General features: G+C 37.8%; 1 protein-coding gene and 1 non-coding gene across 18 annotated transcripts in view; one reads left to right on the forward strand and one right to left on the reverse strand.

Moving 5' to 3' along the window:
- ERC1 (ELKS/RAB6-interacting/CAST family member 1) overlaps positions 1–19,414 on the forward strand; it is a 724,558-nt gene that overhangs the window by 109,936 nt on the left and 595,208 nt on the right. The gene's annotated exons all lie outside the window — the stretch shown is intronic.
- Positions 16,382–16,487, reverse strand: LOC118971784 (U6 spliceosomal RNA). Its single transcript, XR_005060439.1, has one exon. It is a non-coding gene; the product is annotated as a U6 spliceosomal RNA (small nuclear RNA).

Below are 19,414 nucleotides of genomic sequence, written 5' to 3' on the forward strand. Positions count from 1 at the left end.
GGACCACTTTAGTTGATTAACAGCAGTGTATAAGAAAGCCTACTTCACTTCTGTTAATAAAATGCTTTAAAGTATTTAGCCTGCAAAAAAATCTTTTGCCTCCTTTTTAGGTGAAAATATACTACCTTTTTCTTTTTTTTTTTTTGAGAGCGCATCTCTCATATTTATTGATCAAATGGTTGTTAACAACAATAAAATTCTGTATAGGGGGGTCAATGCTCAAATCACAATCATTAATCCATCTCAAACCTAATTCTCTTCAGTCTCCAATCTTCTGAAGCATAACGAACAAGTTCTTACATGGTGAACGAATTCTTACATAGTGAATAAATTCTTACATGGTGAACAATGCAAGGGCATTTATCACAGAAACTTTTGGTTTTGATCATGCATTATGAACTATAAACAATCAGGTCAAATATGAATATTCGTTTGATTTTTATACTTGATTTATATGTGGATCCCACATTTCTCCCTTTATTATTATTATTATTTTTATTTTTAATAAAATGCTGAAGTGGTAGGTAGATGCAAGATTAAGGTAGAAAACATAGTTTAGTGCTGTAAGAGGGTAAATGTAGATGATCAGATGTGTGCCTATGGACTAAGTATTAATCCAAGCTAGACAAGGGCAGCAAAACATCCACGGATGCAGAAGATTTCTCTCAAAACAGGGGGGGTGAGGTTCTGAGCTTCACCTCTGTTGATCCCCAATTTCTCACCTGATGGCCCCTCTGCGACTGTGCCTGTCTTAGGTTGTTCCTCCCTTGAGGAATCTTACCCATCTCTGGCTAACCAGTCATCTTCCGGGGCCATACAGGGAAATGTAAAGTTGGTAAGTGAGAGAGAAGCCATATTGTTTAAAAAGGTTAGCTTTTTACTTATTTGCAGATTTATGCCCTGTGGCTTCTATGCCCAGCATTTGTCTCTAGGTATCTTTACCACCTGGAGGAAATATGATGCTCGGTAAATTCGATATGCAGCACGAATTCTATTTAAGTGTTGTAATTAGGAAGGAAGAAGAAAAACATGGGAGGATTGATTATTTCTTTGACCTATCTTCTTGTAGAGTACCTTAAGCATGTATAGGTTTTAAATTACTAACTAACTTGCGCTCACATATTAACATAATAGGAATACGGTGACATAAACAAAGCAAATCTATAATTACCATCCATCTCCAGTGAAGCCAAGAAAATGATTTAGGCACCCTAGGCATTTGTGAAAATTTGTCTATGATATGATGGATATTGTCCAACTGTACTTGATTGAACAGTCTGAGAGAAATCAGACAAATTAAAGCAACCCATTTCTGGGATCTGTTCACATCCCATATGTTCTTTTAAGCGTAGATAGTCTATAGTCATAAGATTTTGGAGTGCTACAACTTGCACCCCTCCCAACTCCTGGTTGAGTTCCAACGGTACAGATCCGGTCAAATTCGTTGTCTCACTGTATGCACATGCCAGCCTAGACCTCTCCCTCCTCATTCCTATGGCAAGTCCAGGAGATGGTGGGCTGGATGCAGCCACAACCGCAGCATCGTCCGGATCCCTGTGGAGGCTTTTTGATGATCATCCCCCGGCACAAGTCCTCCAGAGAGTGCTGATGCCGGAAGCTCCTCCTCATATCGGATCTTAGTTCATTTTCTGGGTATCCAAGCTAGGCCTTCATCTTCTGCATAGAAACAAACAGACCCTTTGCCCACACTTTGCAATGCCCTCTATACCACTGTACAGAACCCATTGGAGGTCAGCACACAGTAACTGCTTTTTTTTTTCTTTTAATTAAGAGAAAGGAATATTATCAGAAAAGAGTACCTCCATAGCTGATCATCTGACACCCTTTAAGTGATCAACATTAAGGATATTTAAAGCATGCGTTGATCTTTGATTTACCAATAGTTTTATCCTGTCAAGGAGTAATCCCCCTTTTCTTTCTTTCTTTTTTTCTTTCTTTTTTTTTTATTTTTTTATTTTTAATCTACACTTACATGAAGAATACTATGTTTACTAAGCTCTCCCCTATATCAGTCCCCCCTAAAAACCACATTACGGGTAGTGTCCATCAGCTTAGCAAAATGTTGTAGAGTCACTACTTGTCCTCTCTGTGTTGTACAGCTCACTCTCCCCTTTCTCCCTCTCCCCCCATGCATGCTAATCTTAATGTCCCCCTTCTTCTTCCCCCCCCTTATCGCTCCCTGCCCACCCATCCTCCTCAGTTCCTTTCCCTTTGGTACCTGTTAGTCCATTTTTGGGTTCTGTAATTCTGCTGCTGTTTTGTTCCTTCAGTTTTTCCTTTGTTTTTATACTCCTCAGATGAGTGAAATCATTTGGTAGTTCTCTTTCTCCGCTTGGCTTATTTCACTGAGCATAATACTCTCCAGCTCCATCCATGTTGCTGCAAATGGTTGGATTTTTCCACTTCTTATGGCTGAGTAGTATTCTAGTGTGTATATATACCACATCTTCTTTATCCTTTCATCTACCGATGGACATTTAGGTTGCTTCCAATTCTTGGCTATTGTAAATAGTGCTGTGATAAACATAGGGGTGCATCTGTCTTTCTCAAACTTGATTGCTGCGTTCTTAGGGTAAATTCCTAGGAGTGGAATTCCTGGGTCAAATGGTAGGTCTGTTTTGAGCATTTTGATGAACCTCCATACTGCTTTCCACAATGGTTGAACTAATTTACATTCCCACCATCAGTGTAGGAGGGTTCCCCTTTCTCCACAGCCTCGCCAACATTTGTTGTTGTTTGTCTTTTGGATTGCAGCTATCCTTACTGGTGTGAGGTGATACCTCATTGTAGTTTTAATTTGCATTTCTCTGATAATTAGCGATGTGGAGCATCTTTTCATGTGTCTGTTGGCCATCTGTATTTCTTTTTTAGAGAACTGTTCAGTTCCTCTGCCCATTTTTTAATTGGGTTATTTGTTTTTTGTTTGTTGAGGCGTGTGAGCTCTTTATATATTCCTGACGTCAATCCTTTATTGGATCTGTCATTTTCAAATATATTCTCCCATACTGTAGGGTTCCTTTTTGTTCTATTGATGGTATCTTTCGCTGTGCAGAAGCTTTTCAGGTTAATGTAGTCCCACTTGCTCATTTTTGCTGTTGTTTTCCTTGCCCGGGGAGATATGTTCAAGAAGAGGTCACTCATGTTTATGTCTAAGAGGTTTTTGCCTATGTTTTTTTCTAAGAGTTTTATGGTTTCATGACTTACATTCAGGTCTTTGATCCATTTTGAGTTTACCTTTGTATATGGGGTGAGACAATGGTCCAGTTTCATTCTCCTACATGTAGCTGTCCAGTTTTGCAGCACCATCTGTTGAAGAGACTGTCATTTTGCCATTGTATGTCCATGGCTCTTTTATCAAATATTAATTGACCATATATGTTTGGGTTAATGTCTGGAGTCTCTATTTTGTTCCACTGGTCTGTGACTCTGTTCTTGTGCCAGTACCAAATTGTCTTGATTACTGTGGCTTTGTAGTAGAGCTTGAAGTTGGGGAGTGAGATCCCCCCTACTTTATTCTTCTTTTTCAGGATTGCTTTGGCTATTTCGGGTCTTTGGTGTTTCCATAAGAATTTTTGAATTATTTGTTCCAATTCGTTGAAGAATGTTGCTGGTAATTTGATAGGGATTGCATCAAATCTGTATAATGCTTTGGGCAGGATGGCCATTTTGATGATATTAATTCTTCCTAGCCATGAGCATGGGATGAGTTTCCATTTATTAGTGTCCCCTTTAATTTCCCTTAAGAGTGACTTGTAGTTTTCAGAGTATAAGTCTTTCACTTCTTTGGTTAGGTTTATTCCTAGGTATTTTATTCTTTTTGATGCAATGGTGAATGGAATTGTTTTCCTGATTTCTCTTTCTGTTGATTCATTATTAGTGTATAGGAAAGCTACAGATTTCTGTTTGTTAATTTTGTATCCTGCAACTTTGCTGTATTCTGATACCAGTTCTAGTAGTTTAGGAGTGGAGTCTTTAGGGTTTTTTATGTGCAATATCATATCATCTGCAAATATTGACAGTTTAACTTCTTTACCAATCTGGATTCCTTGTATTTCTTTGTTTTGTCTGTTTGCCATGGCTAGGACGTCCAGTACTATCCTAAATAACAGTGGGGACATTGGGCATCCCTGTCTGGTTCCCGATCTCAGAGGAAATGCTTTCAGCTTCTCGCTGTTCAGTATAATGCTGGCTGTGGGTTTATCATATATGGCCTTTATTATGTTGAGGTACTTGCCCTCTATTCCCATTTTGCTGAGAGTTTTTATCATGAATGGACGTTGAATTTTGTTGAATGCTTTTTCAGCATCTATGGAGATGATCATGTGGTTTTTGTCTTTCTTTTTGTTGATGTGGTGGATAATGTTGATGGATTTTCGAATGTTGTACCATCCTTGCATCCCTGGGATGAATCCCACTTGGTCATGGTGTATGATCCTTTTGATATACTGTTGAATTCTGTTTGCTAATATTTTATTGAGTATTTTTGCATCTACATTCATCAGGGATCTTGGTCTGTAATTTTCTTTTTTGGTGGTGTCTTTGCCTGGTTTTGGTATTAGGGTGATGTTGGCTTCATAGAATGAGTTTGGGAGTATTCCCTCTTCTATTTTTTGTAACACTTTAAGGAGAATGGGTATTATGTCTTCTCTTTGTGTCTGATAGAATTCCGAGGTAAATCCGTGTGGTCCCGGGGTTATGTTCTTGGGTAGTTTTTTGATTACCATTCCAATATCTTTGCTCGTAATTGGTTTGTTTAAGTTTTGTGTTTCTTCCTTGGTCAGTCTTGGGAGGTTGTATTTTTCTAGGAAGTTGTCCATTTCTTCTAGGTTTTCCAGCTTGTTGGCATATAGGTTTTCATAGTAGTCTTTAATAATTGTTTGTATTTCTGTGGAGTCTTGTCATGATTTTTCCATTCTCATTTCTGATTATGTTGATTTGTGTTGATTCTCTTTCAATAAGTTTGGCTAGAGGCTTATCTATTTTGTTTATTTTGTCAAAGAACCATCTCTTGGTTTCATTGATTTTTGCTATTGTTTTATTCTCAATTTTGTTTATTTCTTGTCTGATCTTTATTATATTCCTCCTTCTGCTGGCTTTAGGCCTCACTTGTTCTTCTTTTTTCCAATTTCGATAATTGTGATGTTAGACTATTCATTTGGGATTGTTCTTCCTTCTTCAATTGTGTCTGGATCGCTGTATACTTTCCTCTTAGGACTGCTTTCGCTGTGTCCCACAGAAGTTGGGGCTTTGTGTCATCGTTGTCATTTGTTTCTATATATTCCTTGATCTCTATTTTAATTTGTTCTTTGATCCATTGATTATTTAGGAGCATGTTGTTAATCCTCCATGTGTTTGTGAGCCTTTTTGTTTCTTTGGTCTGAAAAATTCGTTGGTAGAATTTCAATATTTTGGATTTTGCTGAGGCTCTTTTTGTGGGCTAGTATGTCGTCTGTTCAGGAGAATGTTCCATGTGCACTTGAGAAGAATCTATATCCTGTTGCTTTTGGATGTATAGTTCTATAGATGTCTATTAGGTCCATCTGCTCTACTGTGTTGTTAATTGCTTCCGTGTCCTTACTTATTTTCTGTCGTGTGGATCTGTCCTTTGAGGTGAGTGGTCTGTTGAAGTCTCCTAAAATGAATGCATTGCAGTCTATTTCCCCCTTTAGTTCTGTTAGTATTTGTTTCACATATGCTGGTGCTCCTGTGTTGGGTGCATATATATTTAGAATGGTTATGTCCTCTTGTTGGACTGAGCCCTTTATCATTATGTAATGTCCTTCTTTATCTCTTGTTACTTTCTTTGTTTTGAAGTCTATTTTGTCTGATATTAGTATTGCAAACCCTGCTTTCTTCTCACTGTTTTTTGCCTGAAATATGTTTTTCCATCCCTTGACTTTTAGTCTGTACACGTCTTTGGGTTTGAGGTGAGTTTCTTGTAAGCAGCATGTAGATGGGTCTTGCTTTTTTATCCATTCCATTACTCCGTGTCTTTTGATTGGTACATTCAGTCCATTTACATTTAGGGTGACTATTGAAAGATATGTACTTATTGCCATTGCAGGGTTTAAATTCGTGGTTACCGAATGTTCAAGGTTAGCCTCTTTAGTATCTTACTGCCTAACTTAGCTCGCTCATTGGGCTGTTATATACACTGTCTGGAGATTCTTTTCTTCCCTCCCTTCTTATTTCTCCTATTGCATTCTTCATATGTTGAATGTTTTGTTCTGTGCTCTTTCTAGGAGTGCTCCCATCTAAAGCAGTCCCTGTAAGATGCCCTTTAGAGCTGTTATATACACTGTCTGGAGATTCTTTTCTTTTCTCCCTTCTTATTTCTCCTATTGCATTTTTCATATGTTGAGTGTTTTGTTCTGTGCTCTTTCTGGGAGTGCTCCCATGTAGAGTCCCTGTAAGATGCCCTGTAGAGGTGGTTTTTGGGGAGCAAATTCCTTTCGCTTTTGCTTCTCTGGAAATTGTTTAATTCCGCAATCATATTTAAATGATAGTCGTGCTGGATACAGTATCCTTGGTTCAAGGCCCTTCTGTTTCCTTGAATTAAATATATCATGCCATTCTCTTCTGGCCTGTAGCGTTACTGTCGAGAAGTCTGATGTTAGCCTGATGGGTTTTCCTTTATAAGTGACCTTTTTCTCTCTAGCTGCCTTTAAAACTCTTTCCTTGTCCCTGATTTTTGCCATTTTAGTTATTATGTGTCTTGGTGTTGTCCTCCTTGGATCCTTTCTGTTGGGGGTTCTGTGTATTTCCATGGTCTGTTCCATTATTTCCTCCGCCAGTATGGGGAAGTTTTCAACAATTATTTCTTCCAAGATACTTTCCGTCCCTTTTCCTCTCTCTCCTTCTTCTGGTACACCTGTATTACGGATATTGTTCCTTTTGGATTGGTCACACAGTTCTCTTAATATTGTTTCATTCCTGGAGATCCTTTTATCTCTCTCTATGTCAGTTTCTATGCGTTCCTGTTCTCTGGTTTCAGTTCCATCAATAGCATCTTGCATCTCATCCATTCTGCTGATAAATCCTTCCAGAGTTTGTTTCATTTCTGTCATCTCCTTTCTGGCATCTGTGATCTCCCTCTGGACTTCATCCCATTTCTCTTGCGTATTTCTCTTCATCTCTGTCAATATGTTTATGATTTTTATTTTGAATTCTTTGTCAGGAAGACTGTTTAGTCCTGTCTCCTTCTCTGGTGTCTCTGTGATCTTGGTTTGCCTGTAATTTTGTTTTTTCATCTTGATAGGAATAGTTTGCAGAGCTGGGACTAGTGACAACTGGAAGAACTTCCCTTCTTGTTGGTTTGTGACCTTCCTCTCCTGGTAGAATAGCGACCTCTTGTGGCTTGTGCTGGGTAGCTGTATGGAGATAGGGGTTCTGCTTCCTGCCCGGCTGCTATGGAGTTTATCTCTGCTGTAGCTGTTGGCATGGCCTGGCTCGGGCTTCTTCTTCAATGTGGTGGATTTGCTTTGGAGAGGGAGCAGCTGGAAACCTATTTATCTCCGTAATGGGCCTCTGTGCTCACTGAAGCCCAGGGTATTAGAGTGCCCAGAGATCCCCAGATTCCCTACCTCTGGACTAAGTATCCCACCCTGCTCCTTTAAAACTTTCAAAAAGCACCTGCCAAAACAAAACAACGACCACAAACAAACAAACAAAAATGGCTGCTTGTTTTTCTTTATTCTCCGGCGCTAGCCTCGGGCACCTGCTCACCGGACTTTCTGCCTTGTTTCCTTAGTATTGGGGTCCCTGTCCCTTTAAGACTTCCAAAAAGTGCTCCCCAAATCAAAACAACAACAACAACAACAAAAAGAATAAAAGGTGGCCGCTTGCGTTTCTTTTGTTCTCTGGTGCCGGCCTCCCATATCCGCTTGCCGGTCTTGCTGCCCTGTTTCCCTTGTATTGGGGTCCCTGTTCCTTTAAGACTTCCAAAAAGCACTCACTACAACAAAACAACAACAAAAAAAAAAGAAAAAAAAGCGGCCTCTTGCGTTTCTTTTGTTCTCCGACACCAGTCTCCCATACCCGCTCGCCAGTCTTGCTGCCCTGTTTCCCTAGTATTGGGGTCCCTGTCCCTTTAAGACTTCGAAAAAGCACTCACCACAACAAAACAACAACAACAACAAAAAGATGGCCACTCGCTTTTCTTTAGTTCTCTGGCGCTGGCCTCCTGTACCCGCTCACCATTCCTGCTGCCCTGTTTCCCTAGTATCCAGGGCCCCGCGCATGCACTGTGTCTGCACTCTGGTCCGGATGGCTGGGGCTGGGTGTTCAGCAGTCCTGGGCTCCTTCTCCCTCCGGCTTAGACCTCTGTCCTCCCGCCAGAAGCTGGTGGGAGGGGTGCTAGGGACCCGGCGGGCCGGGGTTTGTATCTTACCTCCTTTGCAAGGCGCTGGGTTCTCGCAGGTGTGGATGTGGTCCGGATGTTGTCCTGTGTCCTCTGGTCTTTATTCTAGGAAGAGTTGTCTTTGTTATATTTTCATAGTATATGTCGTTTTGGGAGGAGATTTCCGCTGCTCTACTCACGCCACCATCCTGGCTCCACATACCTTTTGTTTTTATTTGCATTTCTTTGTTTACATTTTCCTGTGTTTATTGGCCATTTTATATTTTATCTGCAAATTGTGTATTCCTATTTGTTAATTTTTGTTGGGGAGAGGAAAGTCTTAGTATTTCATTGACTTACATGTACTCTTTATAGAGTGAGGATAAAGTTCTTTCGGTCACATTGTGTATAAATTTTAGTAATTTTCATTTGCTCTTCAGTTCTTTTTTTTTTGATGTACATGGTTCTAGATTTCTAAGCAGTAAAATGTACCACACTTTTCTTTGTAATTTCTTGCATTTCTTTTTTTTTTGTTTAGAAAGCCCTTCTCTATCTGAATATCTTGATACTTTCTTTGTTTAATTTTCTAATTAATTTGAATTTTGTACTTTATTTGTTAATCTTTCTGAAACTTTTGTAATTTTGTATGAGGATTAGATATTTATTTCAATGTTGCCCTAATAACTGAAAAGCTTTCTAATAAGCATACTATGTGATTAATGATCATTCCCTTTCCTTTTGGTTTGTGGCATTTCCTTTTTCTTAATTAAATGCTTATTTATTGTAAGGTCTGTTCCATTGATTTTTTGTTATTTTCCCATACTGTATTGTATTGGTGGCTGGTTGGGCATTGAAAATCATTTCCTTCAGCTTTGTCATTTTCGTCTCCTTATTCTTATGTGCTACGTGGTATTCTTGCCCTGCTCGTACATGCTAGCTGCTTCAGGTCTCAGTTTAAATGTTTCTTCCTTGGAAATACTTTCCCTGATCACCATATGTAAAGTAGGACAGTTTGCCATATTATCCCATTTCTTTAATATCATTAATCACAACTTGTAAATAACATGCTTGGAACTGTTTACTGTCTCTTTCATTGGACTGTCAGTTCCATGAGGGTGGGTATTTTGTTTCCCTTGCTTACACTGATCTGATGTGATATAAGCATGAAAATATTTTTTGACTTACTGAATAAACTCCTTATGACCTTTAGTAATCCTTTTTGTATGACCCTTTTTGTAATCAAGCACAATGTTTTGTAGTCCTGTGAATTATTTCAGAAATATTTTGATATATGGCTTATGTCTCTCAATTAAAACCATATCACATTTTCTGCAAAGTTTTACTTAAGTCATGTACATTTCTCATTAAGGTTATTTGTAAAGTTTTTGTTCTACTTTGAATGGTATTTTTTTCCTTCATATGTCTTGAGCAGTTAAAAAAATACAATCTCAGACTGAGAGAAAAGATCACAGACAAGGACTTTGTCCTACATAACCCCAATACAGCCAGCACATTTGGAATATTAACATTAATACAGTGCTACCATCTACTCCTTAGACTACACTCAGATTTCATCAGTATTCCTGATAATGATCTTTATAAAAAAGGTTCAGTTCAGAATCACAGGTTTTATGTCTCTTTCAGTTTAGGAGAATTCCTTCATATTTCTTGACCTTCATGACCTTGGTACTTTCAAAGATATCAGACCAGTAATTTTGTAGACTGTACTTGTCAGCCTTGTCTCATGGTTTCTTCATGATATATTCAGGTTTTGTGTTATTGGGAAGACTATCACAGAAGTTACGCTTCATTGTTGCATCCTGTCAGGCAGCATGCGACTTTGATTTATCCCATTACTGAGGATGATGTCTTTGATTGTTTGATTAAAGTCATGTCTGTTAGGCTTCTCCATTGTGTAGTTACTCTTTTTTTGTAATTATTAAGTATTTTGTGAAGAGATACTTTGCGACTATATAAATACCATTCTTCCTCAAACTATCAATTTATTTAAATCTGTATAGACTTACAAATTCCTATTTTTGTCAGTAGTTTGACAAAATAATATAACCATTATTATTTATTTTCATGCTCAGTTTATCCCAGAATTGGCCAGTTGGAGTCCATTCAAGCTTGTTACTATGTCTGTGTGACATGTTCCCATTATTGTGTGGACCCTTTCTTTCTGGTGTAACAGGAGATTTCAGACGTGATCACCTTGTACATTCCATGCCTTTACCTGGAATTGGCGATTTTTTTAAGAAGCCTTGGTTCCTTTCAGTGGAAAATATTTAGAAGCCAAGATACGAGCTTCAGGTATGCTCATTGCTGTTGGGATTTGCTCCTCCTGGTCCTAGGCGAGATCTGTGTGTTTGTGTGCACAGACACATTTTACATGATATACACATTTATATCATGTATTTATTTATATATTGAAAATTGTGAGTTTACACTAGTGCTTTCGGTTCTAACTCATTCTAGTTTTTTTCTTTACTATCCATATTTATAATTTCCTTTACCTATAGTGAGAAGCTTGGCTACTGCTATCCTTAATATATTTGTATATTTTGTCAGTCTTTCTCTATGTGACAATCTTCTACGATTGCTAAGGCCTGCTCCCCAGTATGCCTGAATGTTATACTACAAACTGTAGAGTTTGTTTTGTCAACCCACACAAAAAATATTCCAAGTTAAAAATTGCTAACAATGAGTTTTAAGTATATAAGACCTGAGGTATTATTTTCTCTGAGTGCATAAAGTCCCCTTGCTAAAAATATATATCTATATGCTTTTTCTTTTTTTTACAGTGCAGCTATAATGAAAGAACCTAAGGATTTAAAATTATTTGAATAAGCAAATGAAATACTGTTGTAGGTTTTATTAACTCAATTCTTTAGCTTTTCTTTTTTTCAGACATTCCCCCTGGCTAAATGTTTTAATTGTGATTGCTGGCTTTGTGCCTAACCCTAATAAACTTCTTTATGCAGATGCCTAAAGGAATATTACTGACATGCTATTACTTCTGCAGTTACATGTTTATTTTTCAGTTTAGTGCTTATTTTGTGTTTCTTACTCTCTATCTCATCTTTGAGGGTTAATTGCACTTGGGTTAGTGTCATTACTACCATTGAAGCACCATAGGCCTTATTTTTGTTTGCTTAAAGTTGCAGCTGCATGAACAGTGAAGAAAAGAGTGAAGCTGCATTAAAATTACATAGGGCTTCCTTTTTCATGAAAAATAAAGTTGGTGAATATGTTCAGTTTACTTGTAGTTTTCTTTTTGATAGGCCTTTCTGAAGGAAAATGCTAAGTAGAGCATCAAAAAATCTCACCAGCCTTTTCTTATTGAAATTAGTACCTTTAAAATTTTCTTTCAAAATCCTTTTCTTATGGTATTGATTTTTTTAATTAGTTACTTTTCATGTCATCATTGTGTCTAGTCCTCTTTGAGGTAATTAACCTATATACTTTCAGTTTAGTCTTTGACCAGTTGCTTCTGTGGTGCAGCTGAAAATCCTAAGAGACGCTTTGCTTGAAAGTTAGTGTCACAGATATCCTAATACTTCATCTTAAAATGGGTCAAAGGTTTTACAGAACCTTGCAGGTTTTGGGCCCAGACACTGTCTGTCATTTTTATATAGGACATGATCAAATATGTACTATGTAATATACACCTCTAACTACAATTTTTAAATAATGTTTATACTCTTAAATAATAAGTTCTCTTAAATAATAGTATTTATTTATTTATTTGGTTTAACAATTTTTTTGGAATCATTAATATACAGTAACATGAGCAACATTGTGGTTACTAGATTCCCCCCATTATCAAGTCCCCACCACAGTCACTGTCCATCAGTGTAGTAAGATGCAATAGGATCACTTCTTGACTTCTCTGTGCTATATTGCCTTCCCCCTGCTCCCCCCACTACATTATGTGTGCTAATCATAATGCCCCCTTTTCCCCTTATCCTTCCCATCCCATACATCCTTCCCAGTCCCTTTCCCTTTGGTAACTGTTAGTCCATTTTTGGGTTCTGTGAGTTTGCTGCTGTTTTGTTCCTTCAGTTTCTTCTTTGTTGTTATACTCCACAGATGAGTGAAATCATTTGGTACTTGTCTTTCTCGTAGTGTATTTCACTGAGCATAATACCCTCTAGCTCCATCCATGTTGTTGCAAATGGTAGGATTTGTTTTCTTCTTATGGCTGAATAATATTCCATTGTGTATATGTACCACATGTACTTTATCCATTTATCTACTATCTACTGATGGACACTTAGGTTGCTTCCATTTCTTGGCTATTGTAAATAGTGCTGCCGATAAACATAGGGGTGCACATGTCTTTTTCAAACTAGAGTGCTGCATTCTTAGGGAAAATTCTGGGAGTGGAATTCCTGGGTCAAATGGTATTTCTATTTTGAGTTTTTTGAGGAACCTCCATACTGCTTTCCACAAAGGTTGAACTAATTTACATTCCCACCAGCAGTGTACGAGGGTTCCCCTTTCTCCACATCCTTGCCAACATTTGTTGTTGTTTGTCTTTTAGATGGTGGTCATCCTAACTGGTATGAGGTGCTATCTCATCGTGGTTCTAATTTGCATTTCTCTGATGATTAGCGATGTGGAGCATCTTTTCATGTGCCTGTTGGCCATCTGAATTTCTTCTTTGGAAAAGTGTCTGTTCAGATCCTCTATCCATTTTTTAATTGGGTTATTTGCCTTTAGTTTGTTGAGGTGCGTGAACTCTTTGTATATTTTGGATGTCAACCACTTATTGGATATGTCATTTATGAATATATTCTCCCATACTGTAGTATGCTTTTTTGTTCTGATGGTGTCCTTTCCTGTACAGAAGCTTTTTAGTTTGATATAGTCCCACTTGTTCATTTTTGCTTTTGTTTCCCTTGTCTGTAGAGGTATGTTCATGAAAAAGTTGCCCATGTTTATATTCAAGAGAGTTTGCCTATATTTTCTTCTAAGAGTTTTATGGTTTCATGACTTACATTCAGGTCTTTGATCCATTTTGAGTTTACTTTTCTGTATAGAGATAGACAGCAATCCATTTTCATTTTCCTACATGTAGCTGTCCAGTTTTGCCAGCACCGTCTGTTGAAGAGGCTGTCATTTCCCCATTGTATATCCATGGCTCCTTTATCGTATATTAATTGACCATATATTCTTGGGTTAATATCTGGACTCTCTATTCTATTCCACTGGTCTATGGGTCTGTTCTTGTGGCAGTACCAAATTGTCTTGATTGCTGTGGCTTTGTAGTAGGGCTTGAAGTTGGAAAGCAAGATTCCCCCCTGCTTTATTCTTCCTTCTCAGAATTGCTTTGGCTATTTGGGGTCATTTGTGGTTTGATATGAATTTTAGAACTATTTGTTCCAGTTTGTTGAAGAATGCTATTGGTATTTTGATAGGGATTCCATTGAATCTGTAGATTGCCTTAAGCAGGATGGCCATTTTAAGAATATTAATTCTTCCTACCCAATAGCATGGGATGAATTTCCATTTATTAGTTTCTTCTTTAATTTCTCTTAAGAGTGTCTTGTAATTTTCAGGGTATAGGTCTTTCACTTCCTTGGTTAAGTTTATTCCTAGGTATTTTATTCTTTTTGATGCAATTGTGAATGGGATTGTTTTCCTAATTTCTCTTTCTGCTTGTTCATTGTTAGTGTATAGGAAAGCAACAGATTTCTGTGTATTAATTTTGTTTCCTGCAACTTTGCTGAATTCAGATATTAGTTCTAGTAGTTTGGGAGTGGATTGTTTAGGGTTTGTTATGTACAATATTACATCATCTGCAAATAGTGACAGTTTGACTTCTTTCTTATCAATCTGGATGCCTTGTGATTCTTTTTTTTGCCTGATTGCCATGGCTAGGACCGCCAGTACTATGCTGAATAAAAGGGGGGAGAGTGGGCATCCTTGACTTGTTTCCGATCTTAGGGGAAAAGTTTTCAGCTTCTCGCTATAAAGTATAATGTTTGCTGTGGGTTTTGTCATATATGGCCTTTATTATGTTGAGGTACTTGCCCTCTATACCCATTTTGTTGAGAGTTTTTATCTTTAATGGATGTTGAGTTTTGTCAAATGCTTTTTCCACATGTATGTAAATGATCATGTGGTTTTTGTCCTCTTTTTGATATGGTGATGATGTTGATGGATTTTTGAATGTTGTACCATCCTTGCATCCCTGGGATGAATCCCACTTGGTCATGGTCTATGATCCTTTTGATGTATTTTTGAATTTGGTTTACTAATATTTTGTTGAGTATTTTTGCATCTGTGTTCATCAGGGATATTGGTGTGTAGTTTTCTTTTTTTGTGGTGTCTTTGCCTGGTTTTGGTATTAGAGTGATGCTGGCTTTATAGAATGAGTTTGGAAGTATTCCCTCCTCTTCTATATTTTGGAAACCTTTAATTACAATGGGTATTAGGTCCTCTCCAAATATCTGATAAAATTCAGCAGTGAATCCATCTGGTACGGCAGTTTTGTTCTTGGGTAGTTTTTGATTACTGATGAATTTTATTGCTGGTAATTGGTCTGTATAGATTTTCTATTTCCTCTTTGGTCAGTCTTGGAAGGTTGTATTTTTCTAGAAAGTTGTCCATTTCTTCTAGGTTATCCAGTTTTTTAGCTTATAAGTTTTCATAGTATTCCCAAATAATTCTTTGTATTTCGGTGGTGTCCATAGTGATTTTTCCGTTCTCATTTCTAATTCTGTGTATGTGTGTAACTCTCTTTTTTTTTCTTGAGATAAGTCTGGCTAGGGATTTATCCATTTTGTTTATTTTCTTAAAGAACCAGCTCCTGCTTTCATTGATTCTTTCTATTGCTTTATTCTTCTCGATTGTATTTATTTCTGCTCTAATCTCTGTTATGTTCCTGCATCTACTGACTTTGGGCCTCATTTGGTTTCATTAATAGTGAGTTTAGACTGTTCATTTGGGATTGTTCTTTCGTGAGGTAGGCCTGTATAGCTATATACTTCCCTCTTTGCACAACCCTTGCTGTGTCCCACAGATGTTGTGGTGTTGAATTACTGTTTTCTGTTGTCTCCATATATTGCTGCTTGATCTCTGTTTTTATTTGGTCATTGATCCATTGGTTATTTGGGAGTATGTTGTGAAGTCTCCATGTGTTTGTGGGATTTTTTGTTTTCTTTCCGTTTTTAATTTTTAGTTTCATAACCTTGTGGTCTGGGAAGTTGGTTAGTACAATTTCAGTCTTTCTGAATTTACTGAAGCTCTTTTTGTGGCTAGCATATGATCTATTCTTGAAAATGTTCCATGTGTACGTGAGAAGAATGTGTATTCTGCTGCTTTTGGGTGTAGAGTTCTGTAGATGTCTGTTAGGTCCAACTGTTCTAATGTCTTATTCAGTGCCTCTGTGTCCTTACTTATTTTCTGTCTGGTTGATCTGTCCTTTGGAGTGAGTGGAGTGTTGAAGTCTCCTAGAATGAATGTATTGTATTCTATTTCTCCTTTTAATTCTGTTAGTATTCGTTTCACATATGTAGGTGCTCCTGTGTTGGATGCATAGATATTTTTAATGGTTATATCTTTTGGTTGGATTGACCCCTTTATCATTATGTCTATCTTTGTCTCTTATGACCTTCTTTGTTTTGAAGTCTATATTCTATCTGATACAAGTACTGCAACTCCTGCTTTTTTCTCCCTATTCTTTGCATGAAATATCTTTTTCCGTCCCTTCACTTTTAGTCTGTGTATGTCTTTGGGTTTAAAGTGAGTTTCTTGTAGGCACCATATAGATGGTTTTGTTTTTCTTTCCATTCAGGGACTCTGTGTCTCTTGATTGGTGCATTCAGACTGCTTACACTTAGGGTGATTATTGATAGGTATGTACTTATTGCCATCACAGGTTTTTGATTCATGGTTACCAAAGGTTCAAGGTTAACTTCCTTACTATCTAAGAGTCTAATTTAACTCAGTATGCTATTATAAACAGAATATAAACGTTTTTCTCTCCTCCTTTTTCTTCCACCTCCATTTTATTTTTTTATGGAATGCTTCATGAATTTGCGTGTCATCCTTGTGCAGGAGACATGCTAATCTCTGTGTATCTTGTCAATTTTAGTATATGTGGTGCTGAAGCGAGCACTCCTCCTTCATTCTTTATATATTAGGTTGCATATTCTGTACTGTTTGTCTATCCCTTAATTGACTTTGGGGGTAGTTGATTTAATTTTGCATTTGTTTAGTAATTAACTATTCTATTTCTTTACTGTGGTTTTATTACCTCTGGTGACAGCTATTAAACCTTAGGAGCACTTCCATCTATAGCAGTCCCCCTCCAAAATACTGTGTAGAGATGGTTTGTTGGAGGTAAATTTTCTTCAGTTTTGCGCATCTGGAAATTGTTTAATCCCTCCTTCAAATTTAAATAATAATCTTGCCGGATAAAGTATTCTTAGTTTTAGGCCTTTCTGTTTCATTACATTATATATATCATGGCACTCCCTTCTGGCCTGTAAGGTTTCTGCTGAGAAGTCTGATCATATCCTGATGGGATTTCCTTTGTATGTGATCTTATTTCTCTCTCTGGCTGCTTTTAATAGTCTATGATTATCATTGATCTTTGCCATTGTAAGTATTATGTGTCTTGCTATTGTCTTCCTTGGGTCCCTTGTGTTGGGAGATCTGTGCACCTCCATGGCCTGAGAGACTATCTCCTTCCCCAGATTGGAGAAGTTTTAACAAATTATGTCCTCAGAGACACTTTCTATGCCCTTTTCTCTCTTTTCTTCTTCTGTTACCCCTTTAATGTGAATATTGTTACATTTGGATTGATCCCACAGTTGTCTCAATATTCTTTCATTCTTAGAGATCGCTTTCTCTCTTTGCATCAGCTTCTTTGTATTACTCTTCTCTAATTTTTATTTCATTTACTCTCTCTTCTACTACACTTAATCTGCTTTGAAATCCCTCCATTTTATGTTGCATTTCAGACACGAAATTTCTGAATGATTGAATCTCCATCCTAAATTCATCTGTGAGTTCTTTAATATTTTTGTCTACCTCCATGAGCATGTTTATGATTTTTATTTTGAACTCTATTCCAGGAAGATTGGTGAGTTCAGTGTCATTTGGCCCTTTTTCTGGGGTTTATGAGATTTTGGTCTGAACTAGGTTCGTTTTTCATTTCATATTTGTATGTGGTGCCTGCTACTGCCAAGGAGATCTGTTTGGAGCTGCTCAGCCCTTGGAGCAATGTCAGGGTCATAGGGGACCGGTGTTGGTGCCTGGTGGGAGAAAAGAGCTGTTTCCTGCTTCCCAGCTCTTCTGCTTGTCTCCACTGCTGGAACCAGTGGGCTGAGCACACATGTATAAGCCTCTATGCTTTGTGTTTGTAGCTGTTGTAGGTGGGGCCATCCCCCTGGGTGGCCTGATGCCAGGGTAGATTTTCCCAGTTTTTGAGCTCATGTGGGTTGGCTGGAAGAAAGGTATGGCAGGCTGCGTATCAGGGTGGGGCCCTTGGAGCTGCATAGCCTGCTAGGGTGCTGAAGTGCCTGAAGATCATGAAAGTTCCCAAAATTCTGCTCAGAGTGCTCCCTGACAATTTTGTCTACCTGTCCTTTCTCCTGAGTAGTAAGCTCTGTGTCATCCTTTGCCTCTTTAGCAGCCCTTTTGCTGTTTCGAAGTCTCTCAGACTGCCCGACTTTCTTTTGTCCCAGAGCAGCCAGATATGGATCCCTGTTTTCCACAAGCAGTGGGAATCTCAGTCTCTCCAGGTATTTTGCCTGTCGTAGCTTCCAATCCCACTTATCACCAGGCCACTGTGTAGTGTAGTTTTGTGGTTCTAGAGCATATCTCTGGAGCAAGGTGTTCAGCAGTTTGAGGCCTGCCTCCCTCCCCACTTAGTTTCTGTCTCCTGCGGGTGAGCTTGAGCGGAGGAAGGGCTCGGGTTCCGCTTTGTCCAGCTTTGGGAATGTTACCCTGTTCCTTGAGGTCTCTTCTTTTCTCTAGGTGTGTGCAGTCTGGCGCAGCCTTCTTTCGTGTTGCTCTTTCACAATTAGTTGTATTAACTATATTTTTGTATTATGCAGTTTTTGGAGGAGTTCTCTGTCTCACCTCACACTGCCATCTTTAATCCCAACATCATAGACTTTTCTCTGTTTGTATGTACTCTTAAAGAAATCAGAATTGATAACATCCTATACTTTTTAACACTTATTGTATTGTTACCATAGTTATCATCAGTAAATATGAACGTAACATTGTCATTTTTTATTGATGCATAGTGTTAAACCATGTGGATATTTCTAATTTTCTTGACTCATTGCCTATTTAATATCCATTTAGGTTGTTTCTAATTTTGTCACTATTATAAACATTTATCATTGTACATAACATCTTTTACACACTTACGTGCATATATTTTTGTACACTTGCCAGATCATTTCCTTGAGATATTTACTACACTGCTTTTTTACTATCTGCCATAATTTTAAAAATGTATATTTTAAAGTATCCACCACAAAGATTTCCATGATATTATTAACTCTGTGAAAAAATGATGCAGCTATTTAGATCCTCATGTTAAATATAATGTATCTGAAACTGCAAAACTACATAGTTTGGTAGTGTCAGAGCTGGAACTAAAACCCATGTCTTCTACTTGTGGGTTTGTTTTCTTCGCACTGTGCTACAGTGTCAGTCCTTGAATACCTGGCATTCAAAGAGTGATTTTTATTGTTGCTTCTGTATTTCTAAAGATATGATTCTTGATTGAGTATCCTTTTAGATTCTTTATACAGTGTACTGGAATTTAGCCATTCAGATTAAAGGCTCATAAACCTTCAGTAGGAATACAGGCTAAAGATATACTCTCTTAAACATATTAGTAGTTTATCTGCATTAACATTTTCATTCAATTACTCACCTATATTGTTACTGTTCCCCCATATAGAAAACTCACCATAGTCTTAGTTTTTTCTTTTTTTAAGCTTCAAGTTATGTTACTACTTTTGGGTAGGACTAGTTGCAGTGGTTTGGGAGAATTGCTTTGATTTGAATGCCAGCTCTCTC

This window comes from Manis javanica, chromosome 15 (genome assembly GCF_040802235.1).
Source record: "Manis javanica isolate MJ-LG chromosome 15, MJ_LKY, whole genome shotgun sequence".
Taxonomy (NCBI): Eukaryota; Metazoa; Chordata; class Mammalia; order Pholidota; family Manidae; genus Manis; species Manis javanica.